At 40.2% G+C, this 23,047-nt stretch overlaps 42 non-coding genes across 42 annotated transcripts; all 42 read left to right on the forward strand.

Moving 5' to 3' along the window:
- The first annotated feature begins 526 nt into the window (after positions 1 to 526).
- TRNAL-CAA (transfer RNA leucine (anticodon CAA)) lies at positions 527 to 608 on the forward strand. The gene has a single exon. It is a non-coding gene; the product is annotated as a tRNA-Leu (tRNA).
- Positions 609 to 888: 280 nt separating this feature from the next.
- TRNAS-UGA (transfer RNA serine (anticodon UGA)) lies at positions 889 to 970 on the forward strand. The gene has a single exon. It is a non-coding gene; the product is annotated as a tRNA-Ser (tRNA).
- Positions 971 to 1,604: 634 nt separating this feature from the next.
- Positions 1,605 to 1,687, forward strand: TRNAS-CGA (transfer RNA serine (anticodon CGA)). Its single transcript has one exon. It is a non-coding gene; the product is annotated as a tRNA-Ser (tRNA).
- Positions 1,688 to 1,968: 281 nt separating this feature from the next.
- TRNAS-UGA (transfer RNA serine (anticodon UGA)) lies at positions 1,969 to 2,050 on the forward strand. The gene has a single exon. It is a non-coding gene; the product is annotated as a tRNA-Ser (tRNA).
- A 634-nt stretch (positions 2,051 to 2,684) lies between these two features.
- Positions 2,685 to 2,766, forward strand: TRNAS-CGA (transfer RNA serine (anticodon CGA)). Its single transcript has one exon. It is a non-coding gene; the product is annotated as a tRNA-Ser (tRNA).
- Positions 2,767 to 3,047: 281 nt separating this feature from the next.
- Positions 3,048 to 3,129, forward strand: TRNAS-UGA (transfer RNA serine (anticodon UGA)). Its single transcript has one exon. It is a non-coding gene; the product is annotated as a tRNA-Ser (tRNA).
- A 634-nt stretch (positions 3,130 to 3,763) lies between these two features.
- On the forward strand, positions 3,764 to 3,845 carry TRNAS-CGA (transfer RNA serine (anticodon CGA)). The gene has a single exon. It is a non-coding gene; the product is annotated as a tRNA-Ser (tRNA).
- Positions 3,846 to 4,125: 280 nt separating this feature from the next.
- TRNAS-UGA (transfer RNA serine (anticodon UGA)) lies at positions 4,126 to 4,207 on the forward strand. The gene has a single exon. It is a non-coding gene; the product is annotated as a tRNA-Ser (tRNA).
- A 634-nt stretch (positions 4,208 to 4,841) lies between these two features.
- On the forward strand, positions 4,842 to 4,923 carry TRNAS-CGA (transfer RNA serine (anticodon CGA)). Its single transcript has one exon. It is a non-coding gene; the product is annotated as a tRNA-Ser (tRNA).
- Positions 4,924 to 5,203: 280 nt separating this feature from the next.
- On the forward strand, positions 5,204 to 5,285 carry TRNAS-UGA (transfer RNA serine (anticodon UGA)). The gene has a single exon. It is a non-coding gene; the product is annotated as a tRNA-Ser (tRNA).
- Positions 5,286 to 5,919: 634 nt separating this feature from the next.
- On the forward strand, positions 5,920 to 6,001 carry TRNAS-CGA (transfer RNA serine (anticodon CGA)). The gene has a single exon. It is a non-coding gene; the product is annotated as a tRNA-Ser (tRNA).
- A 280-nt stretch (positions 6,002 to 6,281) lies between these two features.
- TRNAS-UGA (transfer RNA serine (anticodon UGA)) lies at positions 6,282 to 6,363 on the forward strand. Its single transcript has one exon. It is a non-coding gene; the product is annotated as a tRNA-Ser (tRNA).
- A 634-nt stretch (positions 6,364 to 6,997) lies between these two features.
- TRNAS-CGA (transfer RNA serine (anticodon CGA)) lies at positions 6,998 to 7,079 on the forward strand. Its single transcript has one exon. It is a non-coding gene; the product is annotated as a tRNA-Ser (tRNA).
- Positions 7,080 to 7,359: 280 nt separating this feature from the next.
- Positions 7,360 to 7,441, forward strand: TRNAS-UGA (transfer RNA serine (anticodon UGA)). The gene has a single exon. It is a non-coding gene; the product is annotated as a tRNA-Ser (tRNA).
- Positions 7,442 to 8,075: 634 nt separating this feature from the next.
- Positions 8,076 to 8,157, forward strand: TRNAS-CGA (transfer RNA serine (anticodon CGA)). Its single transcript has one exon. It is a non-coding gene; the product is annotated as a tRNA-Ser (tRNA).
- Positions 8,158 to 8,442: 285 nt separating this feature from the next.
- Positions 8,443 to 8,524, forward strand: TRNAS-UGA (transfer RNA serine (anticodon UGA)). The gene has a single exon. It is a non-coding gene; the product is annotated as a tRNA-Ser (tRNA).
- A 636-nt stretch (positions 8,525 to 9,160) lies between these two features.
- On the forward strand, positions 9,161 to 9,242 carry TRNAS-CGA (transfer RNA serine (anticodon CGA)). The gene has a single exon. It is a non-coding gene; the product is annotated as a tRNA-Ser (tRNA).
- A 285-nt stretch (positions 9,243 to 9,527) lies between these two features.
- TRNAS-UGA (transfer RNA serine (anticodon UGA)) lies at positions 9,528 to 9,609 on the forward strand. The gene has a single exon. It is a non-coding gene; the product is annotated as a tRNA-Ser (tRNA).
- Positions 9,610 to 10,245: 636 nt separating this feature from the next.
- TRNAS-CGA (transfer RNA serine (anticodon CGA)) lies at positions 10,246 to 10,327 on the forward strand. Its single transcript has one exon. It is a non-coding gene; the product is annotated as a tRNA-Ser (tRNA).
- Positions 10,328 to 10,611: 284 nt separating this feature from the next.
- Positions 10,612 to 10,693, forward strand: TRNAS-UGA (transfer RNA serine (anticodon UGA)). Its single transcript has one exon. It is a non-coding gene; the product is annotated as a tRNA-Ser (tRNA).
- Positions 10,694 to 11,329: 636 nt separating this feature from the next.
- TRNAS-CGA (transfer RNA serine (anticodon CGA)) lies at positions 11,330 to 11,411 on the forward strand. The gene has a single exon. It is a non-coding gene; the product is annotated as a tRNA-Ser (tRNA).
- Positions 11,412 to 11,696: 285 nt separating this feature from the next.
- TRNAS-UGA (transfer RNA serine (anticodon UGA)) lies at positions 11,697 to 11,778 on the forward strand. Its single transcript has one exon. It is a non-coding gene; the product is annotated as a tRNA-Ser (tRNA).
- A 636-nt stretch (positions 11,779 to 12,414) lies between these two features.
- TRNAS-CGA (transfer RNA serine (anticodon CGA)) lies at positions 12,415 to 12,496 on the forward strand. The gene has a single exon. It is a non-coding gene; the product is annotated as a tRNA-Ser (tRNA).
- A 285-nt stretch (positions 12,497 to 12,781) lies between these two features.
- TRNAS-UGA (transfer RNA serine (anticodon UGA)) lies at positions 12,782 to 12,863 on the forward strand. The gene has a single exon. It is a non-coding gene; the product is annotated as a tRNA-Ser (tRNA).
- A 636-nt stretch (positions 12,864 to 13,499) lies between these two features.
- On the forward strand, positions 13,500 to 13,581 carry TRNAS-CGA (transfer RNA serine (anticodon CGA)). Its single transcript has one exon. It is a non-coding gene; the product is annotated as a tRNA-Ser (tRNA).
- A 284-nt stretch (positions 13,582 to 13,865) lies between these two features.
- TRNAS-UGA (transfer RNA serine (anticodon UGA)) lies at positions 13,866 to 13,947 on the forward strand. The gene has a single exon. It is a non-coding gene; the product is annotated as a tRNA-Ser (tRNA).
- Positions 13,948 to 14,583: 636 nt separating this feature from the next.
- Positions 14,584 to 14,665, forward strand: TRNAS-CGA (transfer RNA serine (anticodon CGA)). Its single transcript has one exon. It is a non-coding gene; the product is annotated as a tRNA-Ser (tRNA).
- Positions 14,666 to 14,950: 285 nt separating this feature from the next.
- On the forward strand, positions 14,951 to 15,032 carry TRNAS-UGA (transfer RNA serine (anticodon UGA)). The gene has a single exon. It is a non-coding gene; the product is annotated as a tRNA-Ser (tRNA).
- Positions 15,033 to 15,668: 636 nt separating this feature from the next.
- On the forward strand, positions 15,669 to 15,750 carry TRNAS-CGA (transfer RNA serine (anticodon CGA)). The gene has a single exon. It is a non-coding gene; the product is annotated as a tRNA-Ser (tRNA).
- Positions 15,751 to 16,034: 284 nt separating this feature from the next.
- On the forward strand, positions 16,035 to 16,116 carry TRNAS-UGA (transfer RNA serine (anticodon UGA)). Its single transcript has one exon. It is a non-coding gene; the product is annotated as a tRNA-Ser (tRNA).
- Positions 16,117 to 16,752: 636 nt separating this feature from the next.
- Positions 16,753 to 16,834, forward strand: TRNAS-CGA (transfer RNA serine (anticodon CGA)). Its single transcript has one exon. It is a non-coding gene; the product is annotated as a tRNA-Ser (tRNA).
- A 284-nt stretch (positions 16,835 to 17,118) lies between these two features.
- TRNAS-UGA (transfer RNA serine (anticodon UGA)) lies at positions 17,119 to 17,200 on the forward strand. The gene has a single exon. It is a non-coding gene; the product is annotated as a tRNA-Ser (tRNA).
- A 634-nt stretch (positions 17,201 to 17,834) lies between these two features.
- TRNAL-CAA (transfer RNA leucine (anticodon CAA)) lies at positions 17,835 to 17,916 on the forward strand. Its single transcript has one exon. It is a non-coding gene; the product is annotated as a tRNA-Leu (tRNA).
- Positions 17,917 to 18,200: 284 nt separating this feature from the next.
- Positions 18,201 to 18,282, forward strand: TRNAS-UGA (transfer RNA serine (anticodon UGA)). The gene has a single exon. It is a non-coding gene; the product is annotated as a tRNA-Ser (tRNA).
- A 636-nt stretch (positions 18,283 to 18,918) lies between these two features.
- Positions 18,919 to 19,000, forward strand: TRNAL-CAA (transfer RNA leucine (anticodon CAA)). The gene has a single exon. It is a non-coding gene; the product is annotated as a tRNA-Leu (tRNA).
- Positions 19,001 to 19,284: 284 nt separating this feature from the next.
- On the forward strand, positions 19,285 to 19,366 carry TRNAS-UGA (transfer RNA serine (anticodon UGA)). Its single transcript has one exon. It is a non-coding gene; the product is annotated as a tRNA-Ser (tRNA).
- Positions 19,367 to 20,002: 636 nt separating this feature from the next.
- TRNAS-CGA (transfer RNA serine (anticodon CGA)) lies at positions 20,003 to 20,085 on the forward strand. The gene has a single exon. It is a non-coding gene; the product is annotated as a tRNA-Ser (tRNA).
- A 285-nt stretch (positions 20,086 to 20,370) lies between these two features.
- Positions 20,371 to 20,452, forward strand: TRNAS-UGA (transfer RNA serine (anticodon UGA)). Its single transcript has one exon. It is a non-coding gene; the product is annotated as a tRNA-Ser (tRNA).
- Positions 20,453 to 21,088: 636 nt separating this feature from the next.
- On the forward strand, positions 21,089 to 21,170 carry TRNAS-CGA (transfer RNA serine (anticodon CGA)). Its single transcript has one exon. It is a non-coding gene; the product is annotated as a tRNA-Ser (tRNA).
- A 238-nt stretch (positions 21,171 to 21,408) lies between these two features.
- Positions 21,409 to 21,490, forward strand: TRNAS-UGA (transfer RNA serine (anticodon UGA)). The gene has a single exon. It is a non-coding gene; the product is annotated as a tRNA-Ser (tRNA).
- A 635-nt stretch (positions 21,491 to 22,125) lies between these two features.
- On the forward strand, positions 22,126 to 22,207 carry TRNAS-CGA (transfer RNA serine (anticodon CGA)). Its single transcript has one exon. It is a non-coding gene; the product is annotated as a tRNA-Ser (tRNA).
- A 226-nt stretch (positions 22,208 to 22,433) lies between these two features.
- TRNAS-UGA (transfer RNA serine (anticodon UGA)) lies at positions 22,434 to 22,515 on the forward strand. Its single transcript has one exon. It is a non-coding gene; the product is annotated as a tRNA-Ser (tRNA).
- The last annotated feature ends 532 nt before the right edge of the window (positions 22,516 to 23,047 follow it).

The following is a 23,047-nucleotide window of genomic DNA, read 5'->3' on the forward strand; positions in this document are numbered from 1 at the left end:
ATCTCTATAAAGATAAGGTTCGGACAATGAAAACTAAGATTTTAAGAGCGTTGGGAAAAAGCATTGATAGAAATCAAGCGGTTTATCTTATTGATTTAAGTTTTTTTCATATCGTAGTGTCAATTGTTAAAAAAGTGCTTCTCCTTACTTCCCAAAGCCTTACTTCTTCTCATGAACCTCACACCACACCTGTCTCTGTCTGTAAAACAATACCTTAAGCAAGAGGCCTATCTCATGACCGTGTGTTGAAGAAAAAGTTAAGACACAGTTAGGGCTACTCCTGAGTTCAGAGACGTCGCTCAACTGTATTCTCCAAAACACACCTCATTAGTTTTCCAAAACCGTCTTCCTTCTCATGAACCTTACATCACACCTGTCTCTGTCTGTAAGTCAACAGTCATACGCAAGAGGACTTTCTCATGACTTTGTGTGGCAAAAAAGGGCTAGACACACTTAGGGCAGTGCTTTATTTCAATCTGTCCAACGATACTATCCAAAAGGCACCCGATGAGTGGAGATAAAATGGGCTGTGATGGCCGAGAGGTTAAGGTGTTGGATTCAAAATCCAATGGGATCTCCCCCCATAGGTTCAAATCCTGTTCACAGCGGAATGTTTTATACGCTCTGAGAGAAGAGAAGTCCTTTCAGAGAAATAATTGCTCTAAATTTAAAAGAGATTCCAAACCTCTACCACACACACATTCACAATGGAGACTATAATCTCCATAAAGGTAAGGCCTAGCCAATGAAAACTAAAGTTTTAAGAATGTGGGGAAAAAAAGCTTTGAAAGAAATCAAGCAGTTTAACCTACTGATTTGAACTTTTTTCATGTCAAACCCCCAAACCTGCTGTTTCCAAAAAAAATCCAACAAACAGGTAGAAATGCAGCTGTGATGGCCGAGTGGTTAAGGCGTTGGACTTGAAATCCAATGGGGTTTCCCCGCACAGGTTCAAATCCTGTTCACAGCGGAATCTTTTATACACCTTAAAGAGAAGTCAGAGAAATAATTGCATTCGCTCTAAATTAAAAGGACATTCGAAAGCTTTGACACATACACATTTTCAATGGAGACTATTATCTCTATAAAGATAAGGTTCGGACAATGAAAACTAAGATTTTAAGAGCGTTGGGAAAAAGCATTGATAGAAATCAAGCGGTTTATCTTATTGATTTAAGTTTTTTTCATATCGTAGTGTCAATTGTTAAAAAAGTGCTTCTCCTTACTTCCCAAAGCCTTACTTCTTCTCATGAACCTCACACCACACCTGTCTCTGTCTGTAAAACAATACCTTAAGCAAGAGGCCTATCTCATGACCGTGTGTTGAAGAAAAAGTTAAGACACAGTTAGGGCTACTCCTGAGTTCAGAGACGTCGCTCAACTGTATTCTCCAAAACACACCTCATTAGTTTTCCAAAACCGTCTTCCTTCTCATGAACCTTACATCACACCTGTCTCTGTCTGTAAGTCAACACTCATACGCAAGAGGACTTTCTCATGACTTTGTGTGGCAAAAAAGGGCTAGACACACTTAGGGCAGTGCTTTATTTCAATCTGTCCAACGATACTATCCAAAAGGCACCCAATGAGTGGAGATAAAATGGGCTGTGATGGCCGAGAGGTTAAGGCGTTGGACTCGAAATCCAATGGGGTCTCCCCGCATAGGTTCAAATCCTGTTCACATGCGGAATGTTTTATACGCTCTGAGAGAAGAGAAGTCCTTTCAGAGAAATAATTGCTCTAAATTTAAAAGAGATTCCAAACCTCTACCACACACACATTCACAATGGAGACTATAATCTCCATAAAGGTAAGGTCTAGCCAATGAAAACTAAAGTTTTAAGAATGTGGGGAAAAAAAGCTTTGAAAGAAATCAAGCAGTTTAACCTACTGATTTGAACTTTTTTCATGTCAAACCCCCAAACCTGCTGTTTCCCCCCAAAAATCCAACAAACAGGTGGAAATGCAGCTGTGATGGCCGAGTGGTTAAGGCGTTGGACTTGAAATCCAATGGGGTTTCCCCGCACAGGTTCAAATCCTGTTCACAGCGGAATCTTTTATACACCTTAAAGAGAAGTCAGAGAAATAATTGCATTCGCTCTAAATTAAAAGGACATTCGAAAGCTTTGACACATACACATTTTCAATGGAGACTATTATCTCTATAAAGATAAGGTTCGGACAATGAAAACTAAGATTTTAAGAGCGTTGGGAAAAAGCATTGATAGAAATCAAGCGGTTTATCTTATTGATTTAAGTTTTTTTCATATCGTAGTGTCAATTGTTAAAAAAGTGCTTCTCCTTACTTCCCAAAGCCTTACTTCTTCTCATGAACCTCACACCACACCTGTCTCTGTCTGTAAAACAATACCTTAAGCAAGAGGCCTATCTCATGACCGTGTGTTGAAGAAAAAGTTAAGACACAGTTAGGGCTACTCCTGAGTTCAGAGACGTCGCTCAACTGTATTCTCCAAAACACACCTCATTAGTTTTCCAAAACCGTCTTCCTTCTCATGAACCTTACATCACACCTGTCTCTGTCTGTAAGTCAACACTCATACGCAAGAGGACTTTCTCATGACTTTGTGTGGCAAAAAAGGGCTAGACACACTTAGGGCAGTGCTTTATTTCAATCTGTCCAACGATACTATCCAAAAGGCACCCGATGAGTGGAGATAAAATGGGCTGTGATGGCCGAGAGGTTAAGGCGTTGGACTCGAAATCCAATGGGGTCTCCCCGCATAGGTTCAAATCCTGTTCACAGCGGAATGTTTTATACGCTCTGAGAGAAGAGAAGTCCTTTCAGAGAAATAATTGCTCTAAATTTAAAAGAGATTCCAAACCTCTACCACACACACATTCACAATGGAGACTATAATCTCCATAAAGGTAAGGTCTAGCCAATGAAAACTAAAGTTTTAAGAATGTGGGGAAAAAAAGCTTTGAAAGAAATCAAGCAGTTTAACCTACTGATTTGAACTTTTTTCATGTCAAACCCCCAAACCTGCTGTTTCCCCCAAAAAATCCAACAAACAGGTGGAAATGCAGCTGTGATGGCCGAGTGGTTAAGGCGTTGGACTTGAAATCCAATGGGGTTTCCCCGCACAGGTTCAAATCCTGTTCACAGCGGAATCTTTTATACACCTTAAAGAGAAGTCAGAGAAATAATTGCATTCGCTCTAAATTAAAAGGACATTCGAAAGCTTTGACACATACACATTTTCAATGGAGACTATTATCTCTATAAAGATAAGGTTCGGACAATGAAAACTAAGATTTTAAGAGCGTTGGGAAAAAGCATTGATAGAAATCAAGCGGTTTATCTTATTGATTTAAGTTTTTTTCATATCGTAGTGTCAATTGTTAAAAAAGTGCTTCTCCTTACTTCCCAAAGCCTTACTTCTTCTCATGAACCTCACACCACACCTGTCTCTGTCTGTAAAACAATACCTTAAGCAAGAGGCCTATCTCATGACCGTGTGTTGAAGAAAAAGTTAAGACACAGTTAGGGCTACTCCTGAGTTCAGAGACGTCGCTCAACTGTATTCTCCAAAACACACCTCATTAGTTTTCCAAAACCGTCTTCCTTCTCATGAACCTTACATCACACCTGTCTCTGTCTGTAAGTCAACACTCATACGCAAGAGGACTTTCTCATGACTTTGTGTGGCAAAAAAGGGCTAGACACACTTAGGGCAGTGCTTTATTTCAATCTGTCCAACGATACTATCCAAAAGGCACCCGATGAGTGGAGATAAAATGGGCTGTGATGGCCGAGAGGTTAAGGCGTTGGACTCGAAATCCAATGGGGTCTCCCCGCATAGGTTCAAATCCTGTTCACAGCGGAATGTTTTATACGCTCTGAGAGAAGAGAAGTCCTTTCAGAGAAATAATTGCTCTAAATTTAAAAGAGATTCCAAACCTCTACCACACACACATTCACAATGGAGACTATAATCTCCATAAAGGTAAGGTCTAGCCAATGAAAACTAAAGTTTTAAGAATGTGGGGAAAAAAAGCTTTGAAAGAAATCAAGCAGTTTAACCTACTGATTTGAACTTTTTTCATGTCAAACCCCCAAACCTGCTGTTTCCCCAAAAAATCCAACAAACAGGTGGAAATGCAGCTGTGATGGCCGAGTGGTTAAGGCGTTGGACTTGAAATCCAATGGGGTTTCCCCGCACAGGTTCAAATCCTGTTCACAGCAGAATCTTTTATACACCTTAAAGAGAAGTCAGAGAAATAATTGCATTCGCTCTAAATTAAAAGGACATTCGAAAGCTTTGACACATACACATTTTCAATGGAGACTATTATCTCTATAAAGATAAGGTTCGGACAATGAAAACTAAGATTTTAAGAGCGTTGGGAAAAAGCATTGATAGAAATCAAGCGGTTTATCTTATTGATTTAAGTTTTTTTCATATCGTAGTGTCAATTGTTAAAAAAGTGCTTCTCCTTACTTCCCAAAGCCTTACTTCTTCTCATGAACCTCACACCACACCTGTCTCTGTCTGTAAAACAATACCTTAAGCAAGAGGCCTATCTCATGACCGTGTGTTGAAGAAAAAGTTAAGACACAGTTAGGGCTACTCCTGAGTTCAGAGACGTCGCTCAACTGTATTCTCCAAAACACACCTCATTAGTTTTCCAAAACCGTCTTCCTTCTCATGAACCTTACATCACACCTGTCTCTGTCTGTAAGTCAACACTCATACGCAAGAGGACTTTCTCATGACTTTCTGTGGCAAAAAAGGGCTAGACACACTTAGGGCAGTGCTTTATTTCAATCTGTCCAACGATACTATCCAAAAGGCACCCGATGAGTGGAGATAAAATGGGCTGTGATGGCCGAGAGGTTAAGGCGTTGGACTCGAAATCCAATGGGGTCTCCCCGCATAGGTTCAAATCCTGTTCACAGCGGAATGTTTTATACGCTCTGAGGGAAGAGAAGTCCTTTCAGAGAAATAATTGCTCTAAATTTAAAAGAGATTCCAAACCTCTACCACACACACATTCACAATGGAGACTATAATCTCCATAAAGGTAAGGCCTAGCCAATGAAAACTAAAGTTTTAAGAATGTGGGGAAAAAAAGCTTTGAAAGAAATCAAGCAGTTTAACCTACTGATTTGAACTTTTTTCATGTCAAACCCCCAAACCTGCTGTTTCCAAAAAAAATCCAACAAACAGGTAGAAATGCAGCTGTGATGGCCGAGTGGTTAAGGCGTTGGACTTGAAATCCAATGGGGTTTCCCCGCACAGGTTCAAATCCTGTTCACAGCGGAATCTTTTATACACCTTAAAGAGAAGTCAGAGAAATAATTGCATTCGCTCTAAATTAAAAGGACATTCGAAAGCTTTGACACATACACATTTTCAATGGAGACTATTATCTCTATAAAGATAAGGTTCGGACAATGAAAACTAAGATTTTAAGAGCGTTGGGAAAAAGCATTGATAGAAATCAAGCGGTTTATCTTATTGATTTAAGTTTTTTTCATATCGTAGTGTCAATTGTTAAAAAAGTGCTTCTCCTTACTTCCCAAAGCCTTACTTCTTCTCATGAACCTCACACCACACCTGTCTCTGTCTGTAAAACAATACCTTAAGCAAGAGGCCTATCTCATGACCGTGTGTTGAAGAAAAAGTTAAGACACAGTTAGGGCTACTCCTGAGTTCAGAGACGTCGCTCAACTGTATTCTCCAAAACACACCTCATTAGTTTTCCAAAACCGTCTTCCTTCTCATGAACCTTACATCACACCTGTCTCTGTCTGTAAGTCAACACTCATACGCAAGAGGACTTTCTCATGACTTTGTGTGGCAAAAAAGGGCTAGACACACTTAGGGCAGTGCTTTATTTCAATCTGTCCAACGATACTATCCAAAAGGCACCCGATGAGTGGAGATAAAATGGGCTGTGATGGCCGAGAGGTTAAGGCGTTGGACTCGAAATCCAATGGGGTCTCCCCGCATAGGTTCAAATCCTGTTCACAGCGGAATGTTTTATACGCTCTGAGAGAAGAGAAGTCCTTTCAGAGAAATAATTGCTCTAAATTTAAAAGAGATTCCAAACCTCTACCACACACACATTCACAATGGAGACTATAATCTCCATAAAGGTAAGGTCTAGCCAATGAAAACTAAAGTTTTAAGAATGTGGGGAAAAAAAGCTTTGAAAGAAATCAAGCAGTTTAACCTACTGATTTGAACTTTTTTCATGTCAAACCCCCAAACCTGCTGTTTCCCCAAAAAATCCAACAAACAGGTGGAAATGCAGCTGTGATGGCCGAGTGGTTAAGGCGTTGGACTTGAAATCCAATGGGGTTTCCCCGCACAGGTTCAAATCCTGTTCACAGCAGAATCTTTTATACACCTTAAAGAGAAGTCAGAGAAATAATTGCATTCGCTCTAAATTAAAAGGACATTCGAAAGCTTTGACACATACACATTTTCAATGGAGACTATTATCTCTATAAAGATAAGGTTCGGACAATGAAAACTAAGATTTTAAGAGCGTTGGGAAAAAGCATTGATAGAAATCAAGCGGTTTATCTTATTGATTTAAGTTTTTTTCATATCGTAGTGTCAATTGTTAAAAAAGTGCTTCTCCTTACTTCCCAAAGCCTTACTTCTTCTCATGAACCTCACACCACACCTGTCTCTGTCTGTAAAACAATACCTTAAGCAAGAGGCCTATCTCATGACCGTGTGTTGAAGAAAAAGTTAAGACACAGTTAGGGCTACTCCTGAGTTCAGAGACGTCGCTCAACTGTATTCTCCAAAACACACCTCATTAGTTTTCCAAAACCGTCTTCCTTCTCATGAACCTTACATCACACCTGTCTCTGTCTGTAAGTCAACACTCATACGCAAGAGGACTTTCTCATGACTTTCTGTGGCAAAAAAGGGCTAGACACACTTAGGGCAGTGCTTTATTTCAATCTGTCCAACGATACTATCCAAAAGGCACCCGATGAGTGGAGATAAAATGGGCTGTGATGGCCGAGAGGTTAAGGCGTTGGACTCGAAATCCAATGGGGTCTCCCCGCATAGGTTCAAATCCTGTTCACAGCGGAATGTTTTATACGCTCTGAGGGAAGAGAAGTCCTTTCAGAGAAATAATTGCTCTAAATTTAAAAGAGATTCCAAACCTCTACCACACACACATTCACAATGGAGACTATAATCTCCATAAAGGTAAGGTCTAGCCAATGAAAACTAAAGTTTTAAGAATGTGGGGAAAAAAAGCTTTGAAAGAAATCAAGCAGTTTAACCTACTGATTTGAACTTTTTTCATGTCAAACCCCCAAACCTGCTGTTTCCCCAAAAAATCCAACAAACAGGTGGAAATGCAGCTGTGATGGCCGAGTGGTTAAGGCGTTGGACTTGAAATCCAATGGGGTTTCCCCGCACAGGTTCAAATCCTGTTCACAGCAGAATCTTTTATACACCTTAAAGAGAAGTCAGAGAAATAATTGCATTCGCTCTAAATTAAAAGGACATTCGAAAGCTTTGACACATACACATTTTCAATGGAGACTATTATCTCTATAAAGATAAGGTTCGGACAATGAAAACTAAGATTTTAAGAGCGTTGGGAAAAAGCATTGATAGAAATCAAGCGGTTTATCTTATTGATTTAAGTTTTTTTCATATCGTAGTGTCAATTGTTAAAAAAGTGCTTCTCCTTACTTCCCAAAGCCTTACTTCTTCTCATGAACCTCACACCACACCTGTCTCTGTCTGTAAAACAATACCTTAAGCAAGAGGCCTATCTCATGACCGTGTGTTGAAGAAAAAGTTAAGACACAGTTAGGGCTACTCCTGAGTTCAGAGACGTCGCTCAACTGTATTCTCCAAAACACACCTCATTAGTTTTCCAAAACCGTCTTCCTTCTCATGAACCTTACATCACACCTGTCTCTGTCTGTAAGTCAACACTCATACGCAAGAGGACTTTCTCATGACTTTCTGTGGCAAAAAAGGGCTAGACACACTTAGGGCAGTGCTTTATTTCAATCTGTCCAACGATACTATCCAAAAGGCACCCGATGAGTGGAGATAAAATGGGCTGTGATGGCCGAGAGGTTAAGGCGTTGGACTCGAAATCCAATGGGGTCTCCCCGCATAGGTTCAAATCCTGTTCACAGCGGAATGTTTTATACGCTCTGAGAGAAGAGAAGTCCTTTCAGAGAAATAATTGCATGCGCTCTAAATTTAAAAGAGATTCCAAACCTCTACCACACACACATTCACAATGGAGACTATAATCTCCATAAAGGTAAGGTCTAGCCAATGAAAACTAAAGTTTTAAGAATGGGGGGAAAAAAGCTTTGAAAGAAATCAAGCAGTTTATCCTACTGATTTGAACTTTTTTCATGTCAAACCCCCAAACCTGCTGTTTCCCCAAAAAATCCAACAAACAGTTGGAAATGCAGCTGTGATGGCCGAGTGGTTAAGGCGTTGGACTTGAAATCCAATGGGGTTTCCCCGCACAGGTTCAAATCCTGTTCACAGCGGAATTTTTTATACGCCTTAAAGAGAAGTCAGAGAAATAATTGCATTCGCTCTAAATTAAAAGGACATTCGAAAGCTTTGACACATACACATTTTCAATGGAGACTATTATCTCTATAAAGATAAGGTTCGGACAATGAAAACTAAGATTTTAAGAGCGTTGGGAAAAAGCATTGATAGAAATCAAGCGGTTTATCTTATTGATTTAAGTTTTTTTCATATCGTAGTGTCAATTGTTAAAAAAGTGCTTCTCCTTACTTCCCAAAGCCTTACTTCTTCTCATGAACCTCACACCACACCTGTCTCTGTCTGTAAAACAATAGCCTTAAGCAAGAGGCCTATCTCATGACCGTGTGTTGAAGAAAAGGTTAAGACACAGTTAGGGCTACTCCTGAGTTCAGAGACGTCGCTCAACTGTAATTCTCCAAAACACACCTCATTAGTTGTCCAAAACCGTCCTCCTTCTCATGAACCTTACATCACACCTGTCTCTGTCTGTAAGTCAACAGTCATACGCAAGAGGACTTTCTCATGACTTTGTGTGGCAAAAAAGGGCTAGACACACTTAGGGCATTGCTTTATTTCAATATGTCCAACGATACTATCCAAAAGGCACCCGATGAGTGGAGATAAAATAGGCTGTGATGGCCGAGAGGTTAAGGCGTTGGACTCGAAATCCAATGGGGTCTCCCCGCATAGGTTCAAATCCTGTTCACTGCGGAATGTTTTATACGCTCTGAGAGAAGAGAAGTCCTTTCAGAGAAATAATTGCATGCGCTCTAAATTTAAAAGAGATTCCAAACCTCTACCACACACACATTCACAATGGAGACTATAATCTCCATAAAGGTAAGGTCTAGCCAATGAAAACTAAAGTTTTAAGAATGGGGGGAAAAAAGCTTTGAAAGAAATCAAGCAGTTTATCCTACTGATTTGAACTTTTTTCATGTCAAACCCCCAAACCTGCTGTTTCCCCAAAAAATCCAACAAACAGTTGGAAATGCAGCTGTGATGGCCGAGTGGTTAAGGCGTTGGACTTGAAATCCAATGGGGTTTCCCCGCACAGGTTCAAATCCTGTTCACAGCGGAATTTTTTATACGCCTTAAAGAGAAGTCAGATAAATAATTGCATTCGCTCTAAATTAAAAGGACATTCGAAAGCTTTGACACATACACATTTTCAATGGAGACTATTATCTCTATAAAGATAAGCTTCGGACAATGAAAACTAAGATTTTAAGAGCGTTGGGAAAAAGCATTGATAGAAATCAAGCGGTTTATCTTATTGATTTAAGTTTTTTTCATATCGTAGTGTCAATTGTTAAAAAAGTGCTTCTCCTTACTTCCCAAAGCCTTACTTCTTCTCATGAACCTCACACCACACCTGTCTCTGTCTGTAAAACAATAGCCTTAAGCAAGAGGCCTATCTCATGACCGTGTGTTGAAGAAAAGGTTAAGACACAGTTAGGGCTACTCCTGAGTTCAGAGACGTCGCTCAACTGTAATTCTCCAAAACACACCTCATTAGTTTTCCAAAACCGTCCTCCTTCTCATGAACCTTACATCACACCTGTCTCTGTCTGTAAGTCAACACTCACACGCAAGAGGACTTTCTCATGACTTTGTGTGGCAAAAAAGGGCTAGACACACTTAGGGCAGTGCTTTATTTCAATCTGTCCAACGATACTATCCAAAAGGCACCCGATGAGTGGAGATAAAATGGGCTGTGATGGCCGAGAGGTTAAGGCGTTGGACTCGAAATCCAATGGGGTCTCCCCGCATAGGTTCAAATCCTGTTCACAGCGGAATGTTTTATACGCTCTGAGAGAAGAGAAGTCCCTTCAGAGAAATAATTGCATGCGCTCTAAATTTAAAAGAGATTCCAAACCTCTACCACACACACATTCACAATGGAGACTATAATCTCCATAAAGGTAAGGTCTAGCCAATGAAAACTAAAGTTTTAAGAATGGGGGGAAAAAAGCTTTGAAAGAAATCAAGCAGTTTATCCTACTGATTTGAACTTTTTCATGTCAAACCCCCAAACCTGCTGTTTCCCCAAAAAATCCAACAAACAGTTGGAAATGCAGCTGTGATGGCCGAGTGGTTAAGGCGTTGGACTTGAAATCCAATGGGGTTTCCCCGCACAGGTTCAAATCCTGTTCACAGCGGAATTTTTTATACGCCTTAAAGAGAAGTCAGATAAATAATTGCATTCGCTCTAAATTAAAAGGACATTCGAAAGCTTTGACACATACACATTTTCAATGGAGACTATTATCTCTATAAAGATAAGCTTCGGACAATGAAAACTAAGATTTTAAGAGCGTTGGGAAAAAGCATTGATAGAAATCAAGCGGTTTATCTTATTGATTTAAGTTTTTTTCATATCGTAGTGTCAATTGTTAAAAAAGTGCTTCTCCTTACTTCCCAAAGCCTTACTTCTTCTCATGAACCTCACACCACACCTGTCTCTGTCTGTAAAACAATAGCCTTAAGCAAGAGGCCTATCTCATGACCGTGTGTTGAAGAAAAGGTTAAGACACAGTTAGGGCTACTCCTGAGTTCAGAGACGTCGCTCAACTGTAATTCTCCAAAACACACCTCATTAGTTGTCCAAAACCGTCCTCCTTCTCATGAACCTTACATCACACCTGTCTCTGTCTGTAAGTCAACACTCATACGCAAGAGGACTTTCTCATGACTTTCTGTGGCAAAAAAGGGCTAGACACACTTAGGGCAGTGCTTTATTTCAATCTGTCCAACGATACTATCCAAAAGGCACCCGATGAGTGGAGATAAAATGGGCTGTGATGGCCGAGAGGTTAAGGCGTTGGACTCGAAATCCAATGGGGTCTCCCCGCATAGGTTCAAATCCTGTTCACAGCGGAATGTTTTATACGCTCTGAGAGAAGAGAAGTCCTTTCAGAGAAATAATTGCATGCGCTCTAAATTTAAAAGAGATTCCAAACCTCTACCACACACACATTCACAATGGAGACTATAATCTCCATAAAGGTAAGGTCTAGCCAATGAAAACTAAAGTTTTAAGAATGGGGGGAAAAAAGCTTTGAAAGAAATCAAGCAGTTTATCCTACTGATTTGAACTTTTTTCATGTCAAACCCCCAAACCTGCTGTTTCCCCAAAAAATCCAACAAACAGTTGGAAATGCAGCTGTGATGGCCGAGTGGTTAAGGCGTTGGACTTGAAATCCAATGGGGTTTCCCCGCACAGGTTCAAATCCTGTTCACAGCGGAATTTTTTATACGCCTTAAAGAGAAGTCAGAGAAATAATTGCATTCGCTCTAAATTAAAAGGACATTCGAAAGCTTTGACACATACACATTTTCAATGGAGACTATTATCTCTATAAAGATAAGGTTCGGACAATGAAAACTAAGATTTTAAGAGCGTTGGGAAAAAGCATTGATAGAAATCAAGCGGTTTATCTTATTGATTTAAGTTTTTTTCATATCGTAGTGTCAATTGTTAAAAAAGTGCTTCTCCTTACTTCCCAAAGCCTTACTTCTTCTCATGAACCTCACACCACACCTGTCTCTGTCTGTAAAACAATAGCCTTAAGCAAGAGGCCTATCTCATGACCGTGTGTTGAAGAAAAGGTTAAGACACAGTTAGGGCTACTCCTGAGTTCAGAGACGTCGCTCAACTGTAATTCTCCAAAACACACCTCATTAGTTGTCCAAAACCGTCCTCCTTCTCATGAACCTTACATCACACCTGTCTCTGTCTGTAAGTCAACAGTCATACGCAAGAGGACTTTCTCATGACTTTGTGTGGCAAAAAAGGGCTAGACACACTTAGGGCAGTGCTTTATTTCAATATGTCCAACGATACTATCCAAAAGGCACCCGATGAGTGGAGATAAAATAGGCTGTGATGGCCGAGAGGTTAAGGCGTTGGACTCGAAATCCAATGGGGTCTCCCCGCATAGGTTCAAATCCTGTTCACTGCGGAATGTTTTATACGCTCTGAGAGAAGAGAAGTCCTTTCAGAGAAATAATTGCATGCGCTCTAAATTTAAAAGAGATTCCAAACCTCTACCACACACACATTCACAATGGAGACTATAATCTCCATAAAGGTAAGGTCTAGCCAATGAAAACTAAAGTTTTAAGAATGGGGGGAAAAAAGCTTTGAAAGAAATCAAGCAGTTTATCCTACTGATTTGAACTTTTTTCATGTCAAACCCCCAAACCTGCTGTTTCCCCAAAAAATCCAACAAACAGTTGGAAATGCAGCTGTGATGGCCGAGTGGTTAAGGCGTTGGACTTGAAATCCAATGGGGTTTCCCCGCACAGGTTCAAATCCTGTTCACAGCGGAATTTTTTATACGCCTTAAAGAGAAGTCAGATAAATAATTGCATTCGCTCTAAATTAAAAGGACATTCGAAAGCTTTGACACATACACATTTTCAATGGAGACTATTATCTCTATAAAGATAAGCTTCGGACAATGAAAACTAAGATTTTAAGAGCGTTGGGAAAAAGCATTGATAGAAATCAAGCGGTTTATCTTATTGATTTAAGTTTTTTTCATATCGTAGTGTCAATTGTTAAAAAAGTGCTTCTCCTTACTTCCCAAAGCCTTACTTCTTCTCATGAACCTCACACCACACCTGTCTCTGTCTGTAAAACAATAGCCTTAAGCAAGAGGCCTATCTCATGACCGTGTGTTGAAGAAAAGGTTAAGACACAGTTAGGGCTACTCCTGAGTTCAGAGACGTCGCTCAACTGTAATTCTCCAAAACACACCTCATTAGTTTTCCAAAACCGTCCTCCTTCTCATGAACCTTACATCACACCTGTCTCTGTCTGTAAGTCAACACTCACACGCAAGAGGACTTTCTCATGACTTTGTGTGGCAAAAAAGGGCTAGACACACTTAGGGCAGTGCTTTATTTCAATCTGTCCAACGATACTATCCAAAAGGCACCCGATGAGTGGAGATAAAATGGGCTGTGATGGCCGAGAGGTTAAGGCGTTGGACTCGAAATCCAATGGGGTCTCCCCGCATAGGTTCAAATCCTGTTCACAGCGGAATGTTTTATACGCTCTGAGAGAAGAGAAGTCCCTTCAGAGAAATAATTGCATGCGCTCTAAATTTAAAAGAGATTCCAAACCTCTACCACACACACATTCACAATGGAGACTATAATCTCCATAAAGGTAAGGTCTAGCCAATGAAAACTAAAGTTTTAAGAATGGGGGGAAAAAAGCTTTGAAAGAAATCAAGCAGTTTATCCTACTGATTTGAACTTTTTCATGTCAAACCCCCAAACCTGCTGTTTCCCCAAAAAATCCAACAAACAGTTGGAAATGCAGCTGTGATGGCCGAGTGGTTAAGGCGTTGGACTTGAAATCCAATGGGGTTTCCCCGCACAGGTTCAAATCCTGTTCACAGCGGAATTTTTTATACGCCTTAAAGAGAAGTCAGATAAATAATTGCATTCGCTCTAAATTAAAAGGACATTCGAAAGCTTTGACACATACACATTTTCAATGGAGACTATTATCTCTATAAAGATAAGCTTCGGACAATGAAAACTAAGATTTTAAGAGCGTTGGGAAAAAGCATTGATAGAAATCAAGCGGTTTATCTTATTGATTTAAGTTTTTTTCATATCGTAGTGTCAATTGTTAAAAAAGTGCTTCTCCTTACTTCCCAAAGCCTTACTTCTTCTCATGAACCTCACACCACACCTGTCTCTGTCTGTAAAACAATAGCCTTAAGCAAGAGGCCTATCTCATGACCGTGTGTTGAAGAAAAGGTTAAGACACAGTTAGGGCTACTCCTGAGTTCAGAGACGTCGCTCAACTGTAATTCTCCAAAACACACCTCATTAGTTGTCCAAAACCGTCCTCCTTCTCATGAACCTTACATCACACCTGTCTCTGTCTGTAAGTCAACAGTCATACGCAAGAGGACTTTCTCATGACTTTGTGTGGCAAAAAAGGGCTAGACACACTTAGGGCAGTGCTTTATTTCAATATGTCCAACGATACTATCCAAAAGGCACCCGATGAGTGGAGATAAATTAGGCTGTGATGGCCGAGAGGTTAAGGCGTTGGACTCGAAATCCAATGGGGTCTCCCCGCATAGGTTCAAATCCTGTTCACTGCGGAATGTTTTATACGCTCTGAGAGAAGAGAAGTCCTTTCAGAGAAATAATTGCATGCGCTCTAAATTTAAAAGAGATTCCAAACCTCTACCACACACACATTCACAATGGAGACTATAATCTCCATAAAGGTAAGGTCTAGCCAATGAAAACTAAAGTTTTAAGAATGGGGGGAAAAAAGCTTTGAAAGAAATCAAGCAGTTTATCCTACTGATTTGAACTTTTTTCATGTCAAACCCCCAAACCTGCTGTTTCCCCAAAAAATCCAACAAACAGTTGGAAATGCAGCTGTGATGGCCGAGTGGTTAAGGCGTTGGACTTGAAATCCAATGGGGTTTCCCCGCACAGGTTCAAATCCTGTTCACAGCGGAATTTTTTATACGCCTTAAAGAGAAGTCAGATAAATAATTGCATTCGCTCTAAATTAAAAGGACATTCGAAAGCTTTGACACATACACATTTTCAATGGAGACTATTATCTCTATAAAGATAAGCTTCGGACAATGAAAACTAAGATTTTAAGAGCGTTGGGAAAAAGCATTGATAGAAATCAAGCGGTTTATCTTATTGATTTAAGTTTTTTTCATATCGTAGTGTCAATTGTTAAAAAAGTGCTTCTCCTTACTTCCCAAAGCCTTACTTCTTCTCATGAACCTCACACCACACCTGTCTCTGTCTGTAAAACAATAGCCTTAAGCAAGAGGCCTATCTCATGACCGTGTGTTGAAGAAAAGGTTAAGACACAGTTAGGGCTACTCCTGAGTTCAGAGACGTCGCTCAACTGTAATTCTCCAAAACACACCTCATTAGTTTTCCAAAACCGTCCTCCTTCTCATGAACCTTACATCACACCTGTCTCTGTCTGTAAGTCAACACTCACACGCAAGAGGACTTTCTCATGACTTTGTGTGGCAAAAAAGGGCTAGACACACTTAGGGCAGTGCTTTATTTCAATCTGTCCAACGATACTATCCAAAAGGCACCCGATGAGTGGAGATAAAATGGGCTGTGATGGCCGAGAGGTTAAGGCGTTGGACTCGAAATCCAATGGGGTCTCCCCGCATAGGTTCAAATCCTGTTCACAGCGGAATGTTTTATACGCTCTGAGAGAAGAGAAGTCCCTTCAGAGAAATAATTGCATGCGCTCTAAATTTAAAAGAGATTCCAAACCTCTACCACACACACATTCACAATGGAGACTATAATCTCCATAAAGGTAAGGTCTAGCCAATGAAAACTAAAGTTTTAAGAATGGGGGGAAAAAAGCTTTGAAAGAAATCAAGCAGTTTATCCTACTGATTTGAACTTTTTCATGTCAAACCCCCAAACCTGCTGTTTCCCCAAAAAATCCAACAAACAGTTGGAAATGCAGCTGTGATGGCCGAGTGGTTAAGGCGTTGGACTTGAAATCCAATGGGGTTTCCCCGCACAGGTTCAAATCCTGTTCACAGCGGAATTTTTTATACGCCTTAAAGAGAAGTCAGATAAATAATTGCATTCGCTCTAAATTAAAAGGACATTCGAAAGCTTTGACACATACACATTTTCAATGGAGACTATTATCTCTATAAAGATAAGCTTCGGACAATGAAAACTAAGATTTTAAGAGCGTTGGGAAAAAGCATTGATAGAAATCAAGCGGTTTATCTTATTGATTTAAGTTTTTTTCATATCGTAGTGTCAATTGTTAAAAAAGTGCTTCTCCTTACTTCCCAAAGCCTTACTTCTTCTCATGAACCTCACACCACACCTGTCTCTGTCTGTAAAACAATAGCCTTAAGCAAGAGGCCTATCTCATGACCGTGTGTTGAAGAAAAGGTTAAGACACAGTTAGGGCTACTCCTGAGTTCAGAGACGTCGCTCAACTGTAATTCTCCAAAACACACCTCATTAGTTGTCCAAAACCGTCCTCCTTCTCATGAACCTTACATCACACCTGTCTCTGTCTGTAAGTCAACAGTCATACGCAAGAGGACTTTCTCATGACTTTGTGTGGCAAAAAAGGGCTAGACACACTTAGGGCAGTGCTTTATTTCAATATGTCCAACGATACTATCCAAAAGGCACCCGATGAGTGGAGATAAAATAGGCTGTGATGGCCGAGAGGTTAAGGCGTTGGACTCGAAATCCAATGGGGTCTCCCCGCATAGGTTCAAATCCTGTTCACAGCGGAATGTTTTATACGCTCTGAGAGAAGAGAAGTCCCTTCAGAGAAATAATTGCATGCGCTCTAAATTTAAAAGAGATTCCAAACCTCTACCACACACACATTCACAATGGAGACTATAATCTCCATAAAGGTAAGGTCTAGCCAATGAAAACTAAAGTTTTAAGAATGGGGGGAAAAAAGCTTTGAAAGAAATCAAGCAGTTTATCCTACTGATTTGAACTTTTTCATGTCAAACCCCCAAACCTGCTGTTTCCCCAAAAAATCCAACAAACAGTTGGAAATGCAGCTGTGATGGCCGAGTGGTTAAGGCGTTGGACTTGAAATCCAATGGGGTTTCCCCGCACAGGTTCAAATCCTGTTCACAGCGGAATTTTTTATACGCCTTAAAGAGAAGTCAGATAAATAATTGCATTCGCTCTAAATTAAAAGGACATTCGAAAGCTTTGACACATACACATTTTCAATGGAGACTATTATCTCTATAAAGATAAGCTTCGGACAATGAAAACTAAGATTTTAAGAGCGTTGGGAAAAAGCATTGATAGAAATCAAGCGGTTTATCTTATTGATTTAAGTTTTTTTCATATCGTAGTGTCAATTGTTAAAAAAGTGCTTCTCCTTACTTCCCAAAGCCTTACTTCTTCTCATGAACCTCACACCACACCTGTCTCTGTCTGTAAAACAATACCTTAAGCAAGAGGCCTATCTCATGACCGTGTGTTGAAGAAAAAGTTAAGACACAGTTAGGGCTACTCCTGAGTTCAGAGACGTCGCTCAACTGTATTCTCCAAAACACACCTCATTAGTTTTCCAAAACCGTCTTCCTTCTCATGAACCTTACATCACACCTGTCTCTGTCTGTAAGTCAACAGTCATACGCAAGAGGACTTTCTCATGACTTTGTGTGGCAAAAAAGGGCTAGACACACTTAGGGCAGTGCTTTATTTCAATCTGTCCAACGATACTATCCAAAAGGCACCCGATGAGTGGAGATAAAATGGGCTGTGATGGCCGAGAGGTTAAGGTGTTGGATTCAAAATCCAATGGGATCTCCCCCCATAGGTTCAAATCCTGTTCACAGCGGAATGTTTTATACGCTCTGAGAGAAGAGAAGTCCCTTCAGAGAAATAATTGCATGCGCTCTAAATTTAAAAGAGATTCCAAACCTCTACCACACACACATTCACAATGGAGACTATAATCTCCATAAAGGTAAGGTCTAGCCAATGAAAACTAAAGTTTTAAGAATGGGGGGAAAAAAGCTTTGAAAGAAATCAAGCAGTTTATCCTACTGATTTGAACTTTTTCATGTCAAACCCCCAAACCTGCTGTTTCCCCAAAAAATCCAACAAACAGTTGGAAATGCAGCTGTGATGGCCGAGTGGTTAAGGCGTTGGACTTGAAATCCAATGGGGTTTCCCCGCACAGGTTCAAATCCTGTTCACAGCGGAATTTTTTATACGCCTTAAAGAGAAGTCAGATAAATAATTGCATTCGCTCTAAATTAAAAGGACATTCGAAAGCTTTGACACATACACATTTTCAATGGAGACTATTATCTCTATAAAGATAAGCTTCGGACAATGAAAACTAAGATTTTAAGAGCGTTGGGAAAAAGCATTGATAGAAATCAAGCGGTTTATCTTATTGATTTAAGTTTTTTTCATATCGTAGTGTCAATTGTTAAAAAAGTGCTTCTCCTTACTTCCCAAAGCCTTACTTCTTCTCATGAACCTCACACCACACCTGTCTCTGTCTGTAAAACAATAGCCTTAAGCAAGAGGCCTATCTCATGACCGTGTGTTGAAGAAAAGGTTAAGACACAGTTAGGGCTACTCCTGAGTTCAGAGACGTCGCTCAACTGTAATTCTCCAAAACACACCTCATTAGTTGTCCAAAACCGTCCTCCTTCTCATGAACCTTACATCACACCTGTCTCTGTCTGTAAGTCAACAGTCATACGCAAGAGGACTTTCTCATGACTTTGTGTGGCAAAAAAGGGCTAGACACACTTAGGGCAGTGCTTTATTTCAATATGTCCAACGATACTATCCAAAAGGCACCCGATGAGTGGAGATAAAATAGGCTGTGATGGCCGAGAGGTTAAGGTGTTGGACTCAAAATCCAATGGGATCTCCCCGCATAGGTTCAAATCCTGTTCACAGCGGAATGTTTTATACGCTCTGAGAGAAGAGAAGTCCCTTCAGAGAAATAATTGCATGCGCTCTAAATTTAAAAGAGATTCCAAACCTCTACCACACACACATTCACAATGGAGACTATAATCTCCATAAAGGTAAGGTCTAGCCAATGAAAACTAAAGTTTTAAGAATGGGGGGAAAAAAGCTTTGAAAGAAATCAAGCAGTTTATCCTACTGATTTGAACTTTTTCATGTCAAACCCCCAAACCTGCTGTTTCCCCAAAAAATCCAACAAACAGTTGGAAATGCAGCTGTGATGGCCGAGTGGTTAAGGCGTTGGACTTGAAATCCAATGGGGTTTCCCCGCACAGGTTCAAATCCTGTTCACAGCGGAATTTTTTATACGCCTTAAAGAGAAGTCAGATAAATAATTGCATTCGCTCTAAATTAAAAGGACATTCGAAAGCTTTGACACATACACATTTTCAATGGAGACTATTATCTCTATAAAGATAAGCTTCGGACAATGAAAACTAAGATTTTAAGAGCGTTGGGAAAAAGCATTGATAGAAATCAAGCGGTTTATCTTATTGATTTAAGTTTTTTTCATATCGTAGTGTCAATTGTTAAAAAAGTGCTTCTCCTTACTTCCCAAAGCCTTACTTCTTCTCATGAACCTCACACCACACCTGTCTCTGTCTGTAAAACAATAGCCTTAAGCAAGAGGCCTATCTCATGACCGTGTGTTGAAGAAAAGGTTAAGACACAGTTAGGGCTACTCCTGAGTTCAGAGACGTCGCTCAACTGTAATTCTCCAAAACACACCTCATTAGTTGTCCAAAACCGTCCTCCTTCTCATGAACCTTACATCACACCTGTCTCTGTCTGTAAGTCAACAGTCATACGCAAGAGGACTTTCTCATGACTTTGTGTGGCAAAAAAGGGCTAGACACACTTAGGGCAGTGCTTTATTTCAATATGTCCAACGATACTATCCAAAAGGCACCCGATGAGTGGAGATAAAATAGGCTGTGATGGCCGAGAGGTTAAGGCGTTGGACTCGAAATCCAATGGGGGTCTCCCCGCATAGGTTCAAATCCTGTTCACTGCGGAATGTTTTATACGCTCTGAGAGAAGAGAAGTCCTTTCAGAGAAATAATTGCATGCGCTCTAAATTTAAAAGAGATTCCAAACCTCTACCACACACACATTCACAATGGAGACTATAATCTCCATAAAGGTAAGGTCTAGCCAATGAAAACTAAAGTTTTAAGAATGGGGGGAAAAAAGCTTTGAAAGAAATCAAGCAGTTTATCCTACTGATTTGAACTTTTTTCATGTCAAACCCCCAAACCTGCTGTTTCCCCAAAAAATCCAACAAACAGTTGGAAATGCAGCTGTGATGGCCGAGTGGTTAAGGCGTTGGACTTGAAATCCAATGGGGTTTCCCCGCACAGGTTCAAATCCTGTTCACAGCGGAATTTTTTATACGCCTTAAAGAGAAGTCAGATAAATAATTGCATTCGCTCTAAATTAAAAGGACATTCGAAAGCTTTGACACATACACATTTTCAATGGAGACTATTATCTCTATAAAGATAAGCTTCGGACAATGAAAACTAAGATTTTAAGAGCGTTGGGAAAAAGCATTGATAGAAATCAAGCGGTTTATCTTATTGATTTAAGTTTTTTTCATATCGTAGTGTCAATTGTTAAAAAAGTGCTTCTCCTTACTTCCCAAAGCCTTACTTCTTCTCATGAACCTCACACCACACCTGTCTCTGTCTGTAAAACAATAGCCTTAAGCAAGAGGCCTATCTCATGACCGTGTGTTGAAGAAAAGGTTAAGACACAGTTAGGGCTACTCCTGAGTTCAGAGACGTCGCTCAACTGTAATTCTCCAAAACACACCTCATTAGTTTTCCAAAACCGTCCTCCTTCTCATGAACCTTACATCACACCTGTCTCTGTCTGTAAGTCAACAGTCATACGCAAGAGGACTTTCTCATGGCTTTGTGTGGCAAAAAAGGGCTAGACACACTTAGGGCAGTGCTTTATTTCAATCTGTCCAACGATACTATCCAAAAGGCACCCGATGAGTGAAGATAAAGTGGGCTGTGATGGCCGAGAGGTTAAGGCGTTGGACTCGAAATCCAATGGGGTCTCCCCGCATAGGTTCAAATCCTGTTCACAGCGGAATGTTTTATACGCTCTGAGAGAAGAGAAGTCCTTTCAGAGAAATAATTGCATGCGCTCTAAATTTAAAAGAGATTCCAAACCAAGGTCTAGCCAATGAAAACTAAAGTTTTAAGAATGGGGGGAAAAAAGTTTTGAAAGAAATCAAGTAGTTTATCCTACTGATTTGAACTTTTTTCATGTCAAACCCCCAAACCTGCTGTTTCCCCCAAAAATCCAACAAACAGGTGGAAATGCAGCTCTGATGGCCGAGTGGTTAAGGCGTTGGACTTGAAATCCAATGGGGTTTCCCCGCACAGGTTCAAATCCTGTTCACAGCGGAATCTTTTATACGCCTTAAAGAGAAGTCAGAGAAATAATTGCATTCGCTCTAAATTAAAAGGACATTCGAAAGCTTTGACACATACACATTTTCAATGGAGACTATTATCTCTATAAAGATAAGGTTCGGACAATGAAAACTAAGATTTTAAGAGCGTTGGGAAAAAGCATTGATAGAAATCAAGCGGTTTATCTTATTGATTTAAGTTTTTTTCATATCGTAGTGTCAATTGTTAAAAAAGTGCTTCTCCTTACTTCCCAAAGCCTTACTTCTTCTCATGAACCTCACACCACACCTGTCTCTGTCTGTAAAACAATAGCCTTAAGCAAGAGGCCTATCTCATGACCGTGTGTTGAAGAAAAGGTTAAGACACAGTTAGGGCTACTCCTGAGTTCAGAGACGTCGCTCAACTGTATTCTCCAAAACACACCTCATTAGTTTTCCAAAACCGTCCTCCTTCTCATGAACCTTACATCACACCTGTCTCTGTCTGTAAGTCAACAGTCATACGCAAGAGGACTTTCTCATGGCTTTGTGTGGCAAAAAAGGGCTAGACACACTTAGGGCAGTGCTTTATTTCAATCTGTCCAACGATACTATCCAAAAGGCACCCGATGAGTGAAGATAAAATGGGCTGTGATGGCCGAGAGGTTAAGGCGTTGGACTCGAAATCCAATGGGGTCTCCCCGCATAGGTTCAAATCCTGTTCACAGCGGAATGTTTTATACGCTTTGAGAGAAGAGAAGTCCTTTCAGAGAAATAATTGCATGCGCTCTAAATTTAAAAGAGATTCCAAACCAAGGTCTAGCCAATGAAAACTAAAGTTTTAAGAATGGGGGGAAAAAAGTTTTGAAAGAAATCAAGCAGTTTATCCTACTGATTTGAATTTTTTTCATGTCAAACCCCCAAACCTGCTGTTTCCCCAAAAAATCCAACAAACAGGTGTGATGGCCGAGTGGTTAAGGCGTTGGACTTGAAATCCAATGGGGTTTCCCCGCACAGGTTCAAATCCTGTTTACAGCGGAATCTTTTATACGCCTTAAAGAGAAGTCAGAGAAATAATTGCATTCGCTCTAAATTAAAAGGACATTCGAAAGCTTTGACACATACACATTTTCAATGGAGACTATTATCTCTATAAAGATAAGGTTCGGACAATGAAAACTAAGATTTTAAGAGCGTTGGGAAAAAGCATTGACAGAAATCAAGCGGTTTATCTTATTGATTTAAGTTTTTTTCATATCGTAGTGTCAATTGTTAAAAAAGTGCTTCTCCTTACTTCCCAAAGCCTTACTTCTTCTCATGAACCTCACACCACACCTGTCTCTGTCTGTAAAACAATAGCCTTAAGCAAGAGGCCTATCTCATGACCGTGTGTTGAAGAAAAGGTTAAGACACAGTTAGGGCTACTCCTGAGTTCAGAGACGTCGCTCAACTGTATTCTCCAAAACACACCTCATTAGTTTTCCAAAACCGTCCTCCTTCTCATGAACCTTACATCACACCTGTCTCTGTCTGTAAGTCAACAGTCATACGCAAGAGGACTTTCTCATGA

Source organism: Eleutherodactylus coqui, chromosome 2 (genome assembly GCF_035609145.1).
Source record: "Eleutherodactylus coqui strain aEleCoq1 chromosome 2, aEleCoq1.hap1, whole genome shotgun sequence".
NCBI classification, from domain to species: domain Eukaryota; kingdom Metazoa; phylum Chordata; class Amphibia; order Anura; family Eleutherodactylidae; genus Eleutherodactylus; species Eleutherodactylus coqui.